The sequence below is a fragment of the Struthio camelus genome, chromosome 8, assembly GCF_040807025.1.
Source record: "Struthio camelus isolate bStrCam1 chromosome 8, bStrCam1.hap1, whole genome shotgun sequence".
Classification (NCBI taxonomy): Eukaryota; Metazoa; Chordata; class Aves; order Struthioniformes; family Struthionidae; genus Struthio; species Struthio camelus.
Genome location: NC_090949.1, coordinates 23310663 through 23326474, shown reverse-complemented (window position 1 = coordinate 23326474; position 15812 = coordinate 23310663).

Here is a 15812-nt window from a genome sequence, read left to right as displayed (position 1 = left end):
CATACAGTAAACTAGGGGAAATAACAATCATGTAGCATCAAATTCTTTTGTCTACAGAAGCAAAATAGACTCATTCTTGATTTTTTTTTTTTTTTTTTTTTAATCTCAAGCACACGACTAGTTCTAAGGTTTCTTTCCAAAGCTGACTTGCAAATACTGTAAAGGTTATCACACTTTTTACTGAAAGCACCTTTTTTGGTAATAAACATTGTTTTAATAAATTCACTAATTATTTATTCCAGAAATACTTGCAAAAAAAAAAAGATAATTTTCAGATGACAAAAAGACTTGATCTAGTTCTGACCGGATTTACAGTGCACTCCTATAACAATGTGTACATTTTAAGAAAAGCACAGTTTGTAGATAGGGAAACTCAAAATTACAGACTTTAAAAATATTTTGGCTTCATAAAAATGTCTACAAAAATGAAAAGAAGTTTCAGGATGTTCGTCATTGTGAGTGGAACAACAGGTAGGTCCCTAGCGAGCACTTCTGAATGACCCACCCAGTATATTTACTTTTCTCATGGCCAGGCTATTTCTCATTGTAAACAGCATGAACCGTTCCACTGACTTCAGTAGGAACTGACAAAGGTTTTTTCTCCCATTAAAAGATAAACTTCTCAAGGTCTTGAAAAGAGAAATGTCTGCTTTTCTGCACCCTTATAGACCACCAGGCGAACTGAGAATGTTTCCTAAGATGTAGCTTTTGCTGTTTGATTTTGCTTCCTGAGACTCATATCACCTCATTACCACTGGTTGTTTGGTTTAAAAATAAGCAAGACTGGCAGGTCCTGGCTAGTGACAACTTTGTCAGGCTTGAATTTACTTCCTTTTTCTCTTAGAACAGAGGAACCACTTTTCTTTTTGATGGCTGCCTATAGATATTTACCAGGCTGATTTCATTTTCTTTCACTACAAAGGAGTAAATTAATATGATCTTCGAGTAGAAAAAGGTGAAGCTTCTGAGATTTTTTTTTCTTTCGTTTTATAGAGAGATTCTATGGCTTTGCGAGAAATTCCCTATATGTGTATAAAATGGAAAATAATTCTGGAATCAGTAGAAAGTGTCAGAATGGAAATAACTGTTATATTTAACCACTGTAGTAGCTTTCAAGAATTCAGAAAGGTACAGTTTTTACTGGTTAATGTCCTCGCCTCTGACCAGGAATCAAATGTCTTGGATCAATACTTTGAAAAGATACTGCAGATAATGAAGGATTTTCTAGAAACTGATTCTGCTTATAGACTCTAGGTGCACTCTGGGATTTTTAAGCACTTTTGTTTACATCTTCTGCTTGATTTTTCTTTTTCTTTTTTTTTTTTTTAAAGAACTCTCTCTCTCTTGTCTGAGAATAGCTACTTAAGCTCAAGCTTTTGTTTCATTTCTAAGAACAATTAATCCTTAACCCATATTCTGTTTCTCTGAATCACATTACAAGGTGAACTTAAGATGATATTTGAGAAATAGACTTCTTTTCAAATACGTTTTGCAAACAAAATTTGATGCTACATATTGGCTTCCAGAAGCTAGCCGAGGACTAAAAAGACAGAAGTATACACTTCTGCAAGAGAAACTGTAAAGTTTTGAAACCAATAATTATGTATCAATAAAACTGAGATGAGATACCCTGAAGAGCATACAACTATATAGACCTTTCCAGGAGACAGTTACAATGACTGAAGGAATGATATTAGGGGCTCTGCCTTTAATAGCTCTGGCTGGTTAGTTTCTTCTCTCCCCTTCTCCCTCATTTCTCCAGAACTCCCTTTCTCTCCCCCTCACTTCCCCCCCCCCCCCATCCAGTTCTCCCTCTTTTTCCCCTTAGTGTTTAAGGTACATTCTTAACAGCAGAAGCATTTCTTCATGAAACTAATAAGTTGACATATGATTATTTCCACATCTAAAAAAGCTGCATAAGTGCAAGCATTTGGATTTTTGATAACACCTACCCTGTAGCTGGAGGATACACGTGACCAAATGAAAGCTTCAACACAAAAGAATATTAGTATGTCTGGAGAGGAGTTAAGCACTAGAGTTAAGCTCTGCAGTGGTGACAACTTTAAAATGAAAAAAATGGCAGGTAGAACCTGGAACTAAAGGTTTCTCTCCAGTTGTGAGAGTGTATGGCTGGTGACTGCTTTGCTTTCAAAATACATTTTTGCTCTTTCCAGCTAAAACTTCTGTTCCAAAGATAATAGGCTTGTTGAAAAACTGGACTAGAGATGTAGTGTTAAGTATAATTACATACTCAACAACCCTCAACAGAAAAAGGAATCCATTTCAAAAAATTCTAATCCTTCTTGATCGCCTAGAAGCTGAGAAAAATGATGATGAAAAGATATGAAAAAATACAAAAAACATAATGGTTTTGGATTAAAAGGTTCTGAGTTCTATTTGTTCTCCCTCTTCAAATAACAAACTTCACTCCTGTTTGATATTTTCTTAACCACAATAAAAGCAAGAATATTTATGCAAAATATTTAATTTCTAAGTAGTACATTCTGGTCATTGATCAGAACAAGATCAATTTAAGTTATACCAGACTGACTACCTTTAAGGTGCCTAAACCATGTCAAGTGGGAAATAAAAGAACTTGTTTAGTTAATTATATTGGCTGAGGATGCATTCAGAAGGTTTCAGTCTAGGTTTGTGGAAAAAAAAAAACCAAAAAACAAAGCAAATAAAACCCCAAAAACCCAAACCAAAGAAAAGAAAACAATGCATGCTGGGTCTGTAATGGCCTGAATTCATTGACATTTCCCCTAGGAGGGCATGGTGCCGTCCTTCCAAACAATGTCACTGGCCTTATGCTCATATAACTCTCTGAGTGCTACAAACACTTTAATAATTTTATTTACTCTGTCCCTCTTTGGAGTATACTTAGGGAGTATATTAAAACAAAACAAAGGAGGTGTCATATAGACACCTTAACATTCTTGTTCCTCTGTCCAACTTGGATAGGACCCAGATGACGCTGCACTTGCGGGCTAATGGGCTCTAGAGGCAGTATGGAGATTTTGCCTTTGAGTTTTCACATGATCTAAAGTCTTTTCTGGATACTTCTTTATACCTGAAGTCTGATAACATATGCCACATCTCTGCTCAAATAAGCTCATGTTAAGCACCCTTTTTTATAAAGATGAGACAGCTTTGTCTCTTAGTCACACAGAACATCTCTTCCTTTAGTTCCAACCTAGGCAAAGCATGTGCAGTAGGCCAGAACCAGGCACTAACCTTCCCTCTACTCTGTACCCTGTAGTATACTAAGAACCTATTTAGATACATTTAGGCACAGACTTATTAAAACAAGTATATTTCTATGCTAACATAGCAACTTCATTTTCAAATCAAAGCTGTGTCATGTATATCAAATCAGAGAGTGAGTGGAGCACTGCATCTGAAACCAGCTCTGGGAACAGCCCTGCCTGCAACGAACCAAATGCAAGTGTTTGCTGGTAAGACAGCATTGGGATACAGTTGCTTCCACAGCAGAGTAAATTCACCTACCTTGCATATAATAAGGGCACAGAGAAATTTGCTTCTTAGATTTTCAACTGATGATGAAGCCAGGAAGTGTGGCACAGAAGAGAGCTCAGGACTGAAAGTGAGAATATTTGGGTCAACATATTTCAAAGCTAGAAGAAACTTGCAAGATTATAAAGTCTAGTATTTTGTACATCACATTCAATTTTACATCCTTACTCCTTAGAAGCCAGTGGTGTGTGGATAAATCTTATCTTCCAAAAAAACAATCTTTATTTGAAGAAGTCAGAAAATGGAGAATAAACCACTTCCTTTGTTGTCCATTTCAGTGGATAATTGCCATCACAATTAAAAAAAGAAAAGAGAAGAAAAAAGAAATTGTCTAGAATATCTAATTTGAATTAGCCTGGCATAAGATTTCCACCATCAGTTCTGATTTTGCTCTTCTAGATAAAAAGAGCATGTTTAGCTCTGGAAAGTACGTGCGTGCTACAATTAAATTGCCTTTCAGATTTCTTTCTGATAAACTAAACAGACCAAGCTCCAGGCGTTTACTCAAAAGACTTGAATCATTTCTCTGTATGGTTTTTCCTTCATGTGCTCCAATTTTAAACATCCTGTTGTGCACTTAAACTTGCATACCTCCCTGCATAAGGTTGACTGCAGGGATAAAAATCACATTCCTGTGTGCATGCTCCTCTTTAAACATGGACAATACTTAGCGCTTTTGCCACGGAGTTGTATCTGAATTTCACATTGAGCTCTTTTTAGGATTTTTGCTTTCCAGCAGTTGTTCTTTTTAGGGTTTCTGCCTTCCAGTACACATTGTTTTTTATCTTCTGTTCCTGAGGAATAACTGCTGCATAACTTTAAAATACAGTTTTTCAGCATAGCCTAAGCCATCAAGCAATTCGGATCACTGTTGGACTGCTTTCTTAAGTATATACCACTCTGCTGACCAGAGTGTCTTCTGTAAGTTTGTTCAGTAGCGATTCAGCAAGGACTTCCAAAACTTGAGGAAAGCATTAATAATCTGCTTTTTAAGATGTCTGTCAGCTCTTACTTCATGTCATGTGTGCTCTATTGATGACATATATAGCTAATATTAGAGCAAGTGTTGCGTAGTTCTGAGTGCGATGTCTTTCACAATCCTAGCTACCTTTTTTCAGGCAAACTTTTAACCTCATCACAAGGAGAAAACAGGGTTTGAGAGATCTATAGGTGGCGCCTTCTCCCTGCGTAATGACTGCGCCCACACCTGGGTGCACAATCCACAACGAGAAATTTACTGGTAAATTTTGATCCCCTCCCTCCTGCCTTCCCCCATTTTTTTCCCTCTGTTCATGATTTTTTTCTAACAACAATCTGATATTTATGAAATTTGATCACTTTTTTGAAAGTGTGTGAAAATGTCAGCCTATCGATTAGTCATGGACCGTTGATTGCAAGAATTCACTCAAAGGCTTAGTATTCATCATTCATTATTCGAGTGGTGTGGCAAGGCTTCTGAGTCAAATAACATTTTTACTTCTCCCTGATTGATTAACTGACCTTTGAAAAACTACTTCAAGCATCTTTGCAAAACAAAATTTTGCACATGAGGGATAGAGAGGTTTCTTTCTCGTCCTGTCTACTTGAGTGAGATGGCAGGGGGCTGAACTGTCAGGCCACTCCCCAGCTAAATGAGGCAGCTAACACTGAGTAACAGCTCCAAAAGGAAAGGAATGCTTGTGAAAAGTACAAATCAAACATTTCTAAAAAGTAACACCTTTTGACAATAAAATGGACTATGTTATTCTGTATTTATGTAATCCTAGCTAAATTTAAAAAAAGCACATAAAAATATTTTTGATAGCACTAATTCAAAATGAGACATTTTGTGATTGTCCTTAAGGTCACTTTTTTATTTCTCTCACTTTTTTTTTTACATGATGTTTCAATTTAACTGTTAAAGATGGTAGAAATCTTATGGAATTTATTCACAGCGTCATTGTGCACTTTATCAGAACGCAATTTTTTTAACACTTCTACCTAGCCATTAGCTAGAGATGCAGATCCATCCTCTAGACATTGTCTAACACATACGAGAGATGCATATAAATATAGGATTTCTGAGAAAACACTTAATTTTGCAGTCACGCTTGATTAAGTCTCTTGGTTAAAGATAACACATTATGAAAGTGAGGCATTTATTGGATTGTTCAATATGTCCTAAAAGAATCTCTCCTTTTTTGTGCAGGTTCCTTTCACATACCTAATAAGTCATCGTAAATGGGAATGCATGATTTGTTCACTGGTCTTAGGCTAAAATTTAAGGTGTTTGTATCCTGAAAAATCGTTAGTGTCCTATTGCTGCTTTTCCTATTCTGCTGTGCCTCAGCAATAGTCAGAAAAGGCACTCAGGAAGAATCGCTGTCAAAATAAAAGAGAGAGAGCTGGCAGATTCTGCCCCGTCCGGGCGAAGGGCTTGAGGCCCTACAACACGCACCCTACCTCAGCTCAAAATAACCCACATTTAACATCTGTCCATCTGCACGCGCTGTTAGGCAGAGCTTCTGAAAGTTATGTGGAGAAATACAAATCCTGCAGTGATGATGGGATATAAAGGCAGAGGGGATTTTTAAATGCAGGTTGGCTTAGTTCTTTCTTTGAAAACATATTTAATGCAGCTGATAAGAAGGTTTATGGATATATTTTATTATTTAAATCTACATAAATAGCAAAGCAATTTATAATGATGCAATACAAATCCCTAGAGTTCCCACCTACATTCCAACTCTCACAGTTCTTCCCATTTTCTAACTGCCTGGGGAAAAAATAAGTCTTGCCATATCAGTAATCTGAAGACGGGAGAGTAACATCGCTGTTTCTGACAACAGAAGAAGACTATCCTGTGACAAACCTGAATTATCATATCTTAAAAATGCCAGACCACATTTCCACCAATTTAATTCATCACCTAGTGTAAGTGCTTAGGAAGATAACTCAACTGGGCCTTTCCTATGTGATGTTTACATCTTGGTGTAAGCTCCTCCTATGGAAACCACTGTATGCATTAACGAGGAGGTCCTGGGAATGTAACCCTAGATCCAATATGCTTTAACTTCAGTATTGATTTGTTGATATCTCTGGAAATATTTCTCCTTACTGAACAAAAGTTTTCGTGTCATAGTTCCATGATCATTCCCTTTTAAGTTTAGGGGACTGAGTGTAAATATATAGGTTGATGTCTATTTATGGGACCCTTTCTCTGCTGCCAGAACATCACTGATGGCTTGGGTATGCTCAGTGGTAATTCAAGTTACTACAAAAGGTTACTAGAAGTATTCTAACTTAAAAGCAAAATGCTACAAAAGTCCAGCCAGAGACAGTTTATGGCAATGATACTTATAGCGCTGCAGGGAATTCCTAGGAAGAACATTTTAAAATTGACAGTTTTTATATTACTCTGTTATTTTTCAGAATTTTCTGGTCAAGAGGAATTGGTTATATCTTTGAGAGATCTTTGGGAAAAAAGAAAAGAAAATGTGCCCATGATACATTTTGCAGTCGAGACAGCATAGGATTTTTTGGTGTATGAATGCTATTCAGTACACAATTCATTTTCAGTGTATTGGAAATATTTAAACAATTTGTTCACTGTTGTCTATTACTAAAGGCTTTGATTTTAAACTTGTTCAGTGATACAAAAGGAAGTGTAAAGCCTGAGAATTCAATTTCTTAGAGATTCCCTTGTTACAGAAGGCATGCGCAGGGACCAGGTCTGATTTCCAGATGCCTCTCTGGAGGCTAATGCAACTAGATACAACTTAAAACAGTTCTGCAGTTGTTTAAATTGTGCCCTGGAGTTAAATTTGGTGCCATTCTGCTCAGGACTGGAAGGGAAAGAAAAGTATCCTTCATAAAGATCAGATCAGGAAAAGGGAGGATTTACCATAATATTCTTGTTCTACATGTTAAAAATTGAAAATCCAAAACCTATTCCTAAGTTATGTATCTTCATGGAAATGTGTTTTTCAGACCTGCAGATAAACTGTCGCTGCTGCTACTTTAGATATCTGCTAGAGGATGCATTCATTAAGATAAATGGATTGTTATGTTTCTAGAAGTGTTTAGTCCTGCATATAAGAGACCATCTGTTTTCTGATAAATGTCCTTGCTCATATTTGTGGGCATTTTATTTATGCTTTTTAGCTTTACTTCATTTTATTTCTTAAATGCATTTAAATAAAAGTCATAACAAATTACTACAATTTCAGAAGGGATAGCAACTTATATAACCTTTCTTATTTTTTATTCTTTGAAAATTTTCAGTTGATTAGCCCTTTTAATTTTTTTTTATTTATCTCCCACATTTTTGGATGGAAAAGGAAGTATGCTATATCTCTTCCGAGTAGTCTATGAGCTTACTCCCTGTGGTTATGCTTCCTGGTTAAGGGCTGTAACTCTGAAACTGTTGGGAAGTTTTTCCTCCGCACAGTCAGCTGAAACCAGACACAAAACACAAATTGCTCCTGAGCTTGGGATGATCACTGAGCACAACAGTCACAATGCAGAGATGGCAGTGGAATGAACATAGAGAGGGGATAGGACCACCCAACCTGTCTTGGTAGATAGATGAGAGAGGAGCCTTGACCTTTTTTGCTATCAGAATACAGGGCCCAAGGAGGTAAAAAGCTGCAAGTTACCATTGCTCACAACATGAATGAACCACGTTTTGCACAAGGAGGAGCTTAAGAATGATGTATTATGGTCATTGATCTCACTTATTAAGGATTTCTTTTTAAGAGCAACATAAAGCACAAGAGAAAAAAAAAACTGTTTGTGAACTTAATTTCTCTCTAGTTAAGGTTGCAACAGAAACACAAACCCTGTGGAGGGGGGACGAACAGGAAAAGTAATACACAAATTGTGAAATACTTACAATATCTGTCAAATGCACCCATTAGTTGACAGGAATGACTACATGAATGCTAAGAAAATATCTTGCTTGGTAGATAATGTTCAAGCAGTTCATTTGCCTGCAAAATCTGGTATTGTTACTTGTGTAATTATGATTGGATGTAACATTTCTTTTGTTCCCTGAGAGAATAACCATAATTCATGGATAAATCAAGCTACTAGAATGGCTCTTATATTTATGAGTTCAAAATTTGCAATTTGAGAATGTCCTCTAATCCTCTTTAAAATGAACATTTCAGTAAACACTCCCTATGAGAATAGTAAACTCAAAGAACATTTGCAAAAAGTAAACACAGAAGGAGTAAACACAGCCAAGGCAAGTTCTTCATGGGCATATTGTCAGTACTTAGCAAACAAACAAACTTACTTATTATCATTGTAATTATTATTATAGCAAACATTTATGGGACTTTTCTGAGTTATTTTCCCAGGCCAATTTCTATAATCTGTCCTGCTTTAATATGGAAAAGTTCTGAAAAAATCAGGAACTTCTGTTTCTTTTTCTTCAGAAAGGTACCAGTACCAAATTATGCAAAGTTTTGTTTAAGACCTTCTAATTTTTGGAAGATTTTCTATAAACTCTTTTGAGACAATTTCACATTCTGACTGCTTAAATCAGACCTTTGAAATTCAACATGGAGAATAGCCTTGAAGAGAGAACTGTCTTTATTACATGAGGTTCCATGCAGCAGTCATGGATCAGTATTTGAAAACTGGCATTTCTATCTTGTCACCCAGACTTTTCAGGAAAACGTTGACCGTATCCAAAATAATAACCTAAATGTGAATGTTTAAATTCAGGCTCACCAGGATTAAGGATGGTATTCTAATGCACGAGCAAAGAAAGTCAGTAGCTAAGGGGAGGCTTCTTTGTCTCTGAACTTCGAGTGCTCAGTTTTGCAATCTAAGTAATATTATTTGAAAAAAAAAAATTATATTTGTGTGGATGGAGAACATGCATATTTTTCTGCAATACACTGCCTTCCTCGAACTTATAGTCTTGGCTTGTCTAAAACATCTAACATGAAGTCCACCAGAATCTCTTTCCTTTTCACTTCTCAATCCCCATTTCACGTAATCCTCTCTTACTTCTACCATACGATACCTCAAGTAGGCATAAAGCAACAAAAACATGAACTCTGCATCACAGAATCAACTATTCATTTTCTTCTTTATTTCACTAGAAAGAATGTGGGAGACAGCGATCATTGGTTATGACTCCTCCACATATTTTATGCCCAACAAGGGTCATGAGCATGTTCCTGAGATGCCCCTTTTCCTGCAGAAAAAGCTTAGCAGATGCATGTGTGTGTGTGTGTGAAAGAGAAAGCGAGAGAGAGAGAGGGAGATTTCAGTTACATAATGTAATCCTAAGGCCAGATATTCAGCCAGTAAAACGTGCTATATCTTCACTGAAAAATAAAATGAAAAAATCTGAATTACGATGGCCACAGATTTACTGAGAGGACAAAGAAGGTGGCATACTTAGACTTTGTCTCCCTTTTCCTCCATCTGCTAAGCACCATACTAGTATGGCTCTTTAGTGGTATAAAATGCTTCTGTGCATCACAAAGGATTTTGTAATTTGCAGCCTGGACTCTTATATGCTTAAAGCTCTGTCAAAGTCTTCCTTCTCAAATGTTATTACAATGCCATGGTAGTGTTATGAAAACAGTAGGTACGTAGTTCAATAATTAGATGAGAGTCTGGGGTCTACTCTTAGCAAACAGCAGATGAATCCCATAATGTTCACAGACATCAGCACCACCATGTGGCTCCAGAATATTCTTCTAAATATCTACCCCTTGCATCTAAGTTACATAAGCTTAGTCCGTGCTAAGCCATTTTAGATTATTCTGTCTTTAAACTCAGTGAAGTAGCTATATCTGTGGTTCTTACAGCTTACTCTGCTACAAGTACACCTTCAGGGACTGGGGATTGCTGTCTCAGGTGGGTCAGCATAACTCTAGAGCCACCATTTTCCAGTACAAGTGTTAAAGAGACATTTGTTCTGAGCCCCAGGAGGTTTTTGAATAGTACTGAATACATCAAGAAGAAAAAGAGCAGGAGAAATAGCACAGCATTTACAGTTTACTGAAGCTAAGACAAAAGCTCTTTGGAAAGAAAGCAATCCCCCAAGGTAGCGGATTTAGCCTGAACATGCTTGAGATGGCCAGGTCACATTAAATATGATCTTTTCATACCCCTGGAGATTCCATAATAAATCTGATATGACCACTCTTTTCATGGTGCATGTAGTGCATGTCTTAAGAAAATTGGCTTGTAAACTTAGGTATAACCTGAGTTTTTCCCCTTCTCCACTACCCTTGAGAATTCCTGATTTCCTTCAGTATGAGGCTAAAAAACATTGGCCCACTGGGACTCATTAATTTGAACTCTCACGAAGAATAGCCCACTGTTTAAACTGAATCAACCGTAAGTCAAATATGTAGCATCCTGCTCCTTTTTAGGATCACTGCCTTTGGAGATGACCACACCTCAGACTACAGTTTTACCTATTTGCCTCAAAAAAAGGGCTACATTTTAGTTACCTCAGCCATAAGAACACACAAAGCTGGTTCTTTTCTCTTATTCCCATGACGGGGCAAGTAAATTGATATACAATGATCTTGCCCCAGCACACGGTAGCGCATATATTGGCAGGGTTTAAAGATTCTGTATATATGAAATCAAGATGAAAATAAGTGTTTGCGAAAGCTTACTATTGTGTCTCATTTGTAAATCCCTGCTGTTAATTAACACTAGTTTCAGTCCATGTTTTTGTTTACACCTTAATAATGATTTAAAGGTTTTTAATTTTGTTTTTAATTCAAGAGATTTTTTATACTACTTGACATACTCAGAGATGAACCACTTTTTATGGTGATTCCTCAAGTCAGTCACGATAAAAAGGAGAAGTATTTCATGACCATTTTGTGAACTCAAAGCAAACTACTTTAACATATGATTCTTAATTCACATCATCTAGATTAATTATTGGTATATGTTGAAAACACCTTATTTTATGAATAGAAACTGAAATGCATGGTGCATGACCATTAGGATGCATGGCCCACTGAGTAAAATACAAATTAAATTATCCTTTAGCCCAAGAGCTAGCCAGAGAAAACACAATCAGTTATAAATAGGATAACATAAATATATAAAAATTGAAGTATAGAATCTCAGAATATGGAAAATGAGTGCAAAAGAAAACTGAAAGTAATTTTTCACATTTCAGAAAGTCAGCTACTTCCTTTTGATGAATTATAAGGTAGTGAAAAGCTTGAAGTTGGCTACCTTGGGTAATTTCTGTGCTTATTAATGTAACACTTGGTTTATACTTGAAAAAAAAAAAAGAATTTCCTGTGTTCTAGTAATAAAAGGGGAAAATCCACTTTAAAAACTGTTTCATAAGGCTAATGGAAGTAATTCATTATTTTTTATTCCTAAAAACTAACAACTACTATGCTTTTATTATTGTAGTATACATCTTTTACTTCAAACAGAAGAAAACTAATTTCCTTAATCCTTGTTTTTCCCATCCTTTCAAAGACATGTTCCACTACTGTGCTGAGATTTTTTTTTTAATTTATTGTACTAATCTAAATCAATTAGTTCATGTCAGCAGAGATTGGGAGTATGTCCCGAGAGGAGTTATATCCTTATTCTTGGAGTAACTTTTACATTAAAAAAAAATTGAGAGTTGTGTTTTGAAAGCACTTATGGTATAAATTTTCAAAGATCCTTTAGGGCTCTTGTCTAACAAACGTTATGATAATGTAAAAGACATTGCCTGCACTATTCACTCAGAGAAATCAACAGTGTTGTTACTAAGTAATAACAGTTGGTTTAGCCACAGGATAGGGCTACCAAATTGGCCTCGTGTATTCAGCTACGGAGAAGAGAGTGACAAAACGTAGAGCTGTGCTGAGGGAAAACGCTATGGCAGCTGCACTGGTGGGAAGGTGCCTTAAGATATAATGACAGAAGATGAAATAAATAAAAATAAAGAAGCATAGTAATTAAAAAAGTTCAGTTGTGTAAATAGCTGAGATTGAAAATTAGAGTCTGGTGAGCAACTGCGGTCCCAAATATCTAACTGAGGTGCCCTAAGGAACACAATACTGGTCTGAGATTCAGGAGATCGGGTGGAAGTCTGCCTCCTATGGAACCAGCAAGAGTTTTGCAATGAGGCAATCTCGCATCTTGGTCATTTTCCCAAATCTGCCATTGGCACGCTCTATGACTGTCCTCTCATGCTTGGGTCATCATTTTTAATGCTATTTAGCTTAAAGTACATCTCTTTAGGTGCCTACTTTTATTCAGATCTGAAGAGAGGTTTCTGTTTTTTGATTTTTCACTTACCGGAATTATATTGGTACCGCTGAGATGTCTGGATAACGGCTGAAAGATTTACTTTCCTGAGAGCTTGCTATAAATTTCATAATTCTTAGTAGTTAACCCAGTAAGGCATTTCAGTGAGCTGGACAACAATTAGGTTGTGACCTAAACTATTATTTCTAATATGATGAATGGGTACTATATTCCTACAATTGTAAAACTTCAGCGTAACTATAATAGGGATGAAATATCTCTAGTCTTCTTTATCCAAGCTGCAGAAGCAGCAAATTGAAGGAACAGGAGAATGTTTGCTTTGGAAAGGACTCGTATTGGCATTTATAAATCTGTAATATCAGATTTAGTCTCTGTCCTTAGTTTGGCAAGGCTCAACGGAGTAGATTAGCCCAGGAAAATGAAAGCCTTAAAGTAAAATTAATGGATTAAAATCACCCAAAATTAGTCACCGACATGCAAGCATATTTTATAATTTGGTTTTATATATCCAAACAAATTAAAGTACACGTTTGTTCACAATGTCTGTAAAAAAAAGCTCATATTCCATTTCATGCTTAAAAAGAAGCATATATGGAATTAAATGATTTTTTGTGCTACTCTCTGTACAGATCTCAGTTCCAATTTGTTTCAGAGAATACACATACTTGTAACTACTTACTTCCAGACCAGGAAAACAATACTGAAGTGCAATGCTAAGACCAGAGAGGCAACTAAATCTAATAAAACAGTAGTAATGGAGGATTTCAACTGTCAGCATATAAACTGGTCGTATGTCATATTGAGACAAGGTTTAGGAAGCTATTTTGTGACATTTTAAGCAATTGTTTCCTGGAATAACTAGTTCTAGAGCACACAAGGAGAGAGGTTGTGGCCCTAAGTAACACACAGAGAGTTATTTCAAGAAGTATGACTGCGCCACTAAATAATAGTGCCCAAAACACAATTACATTCAGATCCTTCGAGGAGGGACTGTACAGAAACCTGACATTAAACTTGAGAATAGAAAAAGTGCAATATGCCATATGCAAGTGCAATCTGCAATGTGGCAACTACTTACCCACCATACATTAAGGGTCTTAGAGGATATATGGCTCTAAGTAAAACTGGAAGTGGGAAGGATTGGTACTACTAGAACTAAAGTCTCCTCTGTTGCTGTGATATTAGAAGATGATATTTCTTAAGTGTTGACATAGCTGCATCCATTTTTAATTGTGGCAGCAGAATATTCATAGTTCTATGTCCAAAATATGAAACCACTGCTCATTAGTCTTTAATAATACATGTAGACCTGTAGAATTGAGTTATACAGTACATACATCCTATTTTTCTCATTAATAAGGGAGCAATTTTGGCCGGCCCTCATGACAGCTTAACTCAGTTTTTACTGAAGCTGTAAAGTTTTGTTATTTATTTCAATATGAGCAGATTTAGGCCAGTGCAGAACAGTTTTCAGAATCCCATGCAAAACATTTTTTAAGAGTTTCCAGACTCTTGAATTCCAGAACTTGCAACCAAAGAACACTCCAAACCATACTTAAATCTCCTCTTTTTTTTTTTTTTTTCCTGAATGAGATAAAAGGGAAACATCTTACAAATGCTTAAGATTTTTTAATGAAGACTATCATTACAATTGGAATTTTTTTTTATTGTTGCCTATATTTAAAAATAGAAAAGTAACAGGAAAAAGAGGTGTAGCTAATGCGTTTTGGGAGCTGTGATTTGTTACCGTTTGATAAAAGTGAGGCTGCTTGTTTTATGATGACTAATGCGTATCATGCATTTCTAGTTTTCTATCTCCATCACAATTCATTTGCTTTCCAAAAAGAGAAAGAAGAGTTTTTAAACCCTTTTATGGGCAAACAAAACTTGAGCAGAATAACAGCTACAGCAAATCAACAGAACACTGTTCATCCTTTTGGAATTTTTTGCAACAATTCCCAAGATTAATATTTTCTCTCTTCCATTTGTGCTGCATTATTCACTGGTTCCTAATTGCTCACATCCTTCCCATAGAAGCCTATCTGTACATAAAGCCTGGTACCTTCATTTCACTTTCTACTTAAAGGTTTAGTATCCAATCCTGGTATGGGTCATTTTCTCCTTTTTATTTTCTGCTATTCTTTTTCTAACCTATGGCATTTCTAATAAATATACACTTGACTGATGAGTGGTTTTGCAGCATAAAAGAAGCCACTTTCAAGGTAATGCTTTTACAGTTTTCTTGCTAAGAATTTCCTTTTGTGATCTCTTTTGTCAACTAAAGAAGTCATTTTAACCACAAATGGCACCACTGGATTTCTGGGGGTAACTAACAGGTTACAGATGCTATCCGCTTGATATGACAAATTGTTAGTTACCTTCTGGCATCTGAGAGCTTAAAAATATTTCTGCCAGAACAGTTCTCCTCTTCACAGCTGCTCAAACAGAAAAGAAAACAATCCTATAAAACCAGATTTTCAATAAACAGCAGAAAATTCAGCTCACAACCCTCCTTATACTTATGAATGCTTTCCTCCTGAATCTCATAATAATGTAGTTAATCTGTACCATACTACTTTGAAATGAGTACAATATATGCGTATGAATGGGAAAAAAGTATATCAAGAGGTAGAGCAGAGGCAAAGAAAACCGTCCATCTATATCTGTCTCAAAGTATAGATTTCTCCACCTCTTCAGCATTTTGTAGTTAGTGGTAGATGATGGCTATCTATTGGGAAGGTTAGAGAGTTGTTCCAGCTCCTACAGTAATGTTTCCTTTATAGGCTGAGAGGACAGCAAAACTCCGAGCAAGAAAAAGATTGCATCAAGTATTCACACTTAATCCTAAATCAAGGTCTTTTTGAGAAACATATTTTAAAACTAATTATTTTTCCTAGGACAGAAAAAGTAGATTGCCTTCTGCTGTTTGGTCATGAAAATAAACAGTAAATGTGACTCAGACCAAACAAAAATTTATCCTTCACGTTAAGTTGTGTATGAGTTTCACATTTATATATACTGAATTA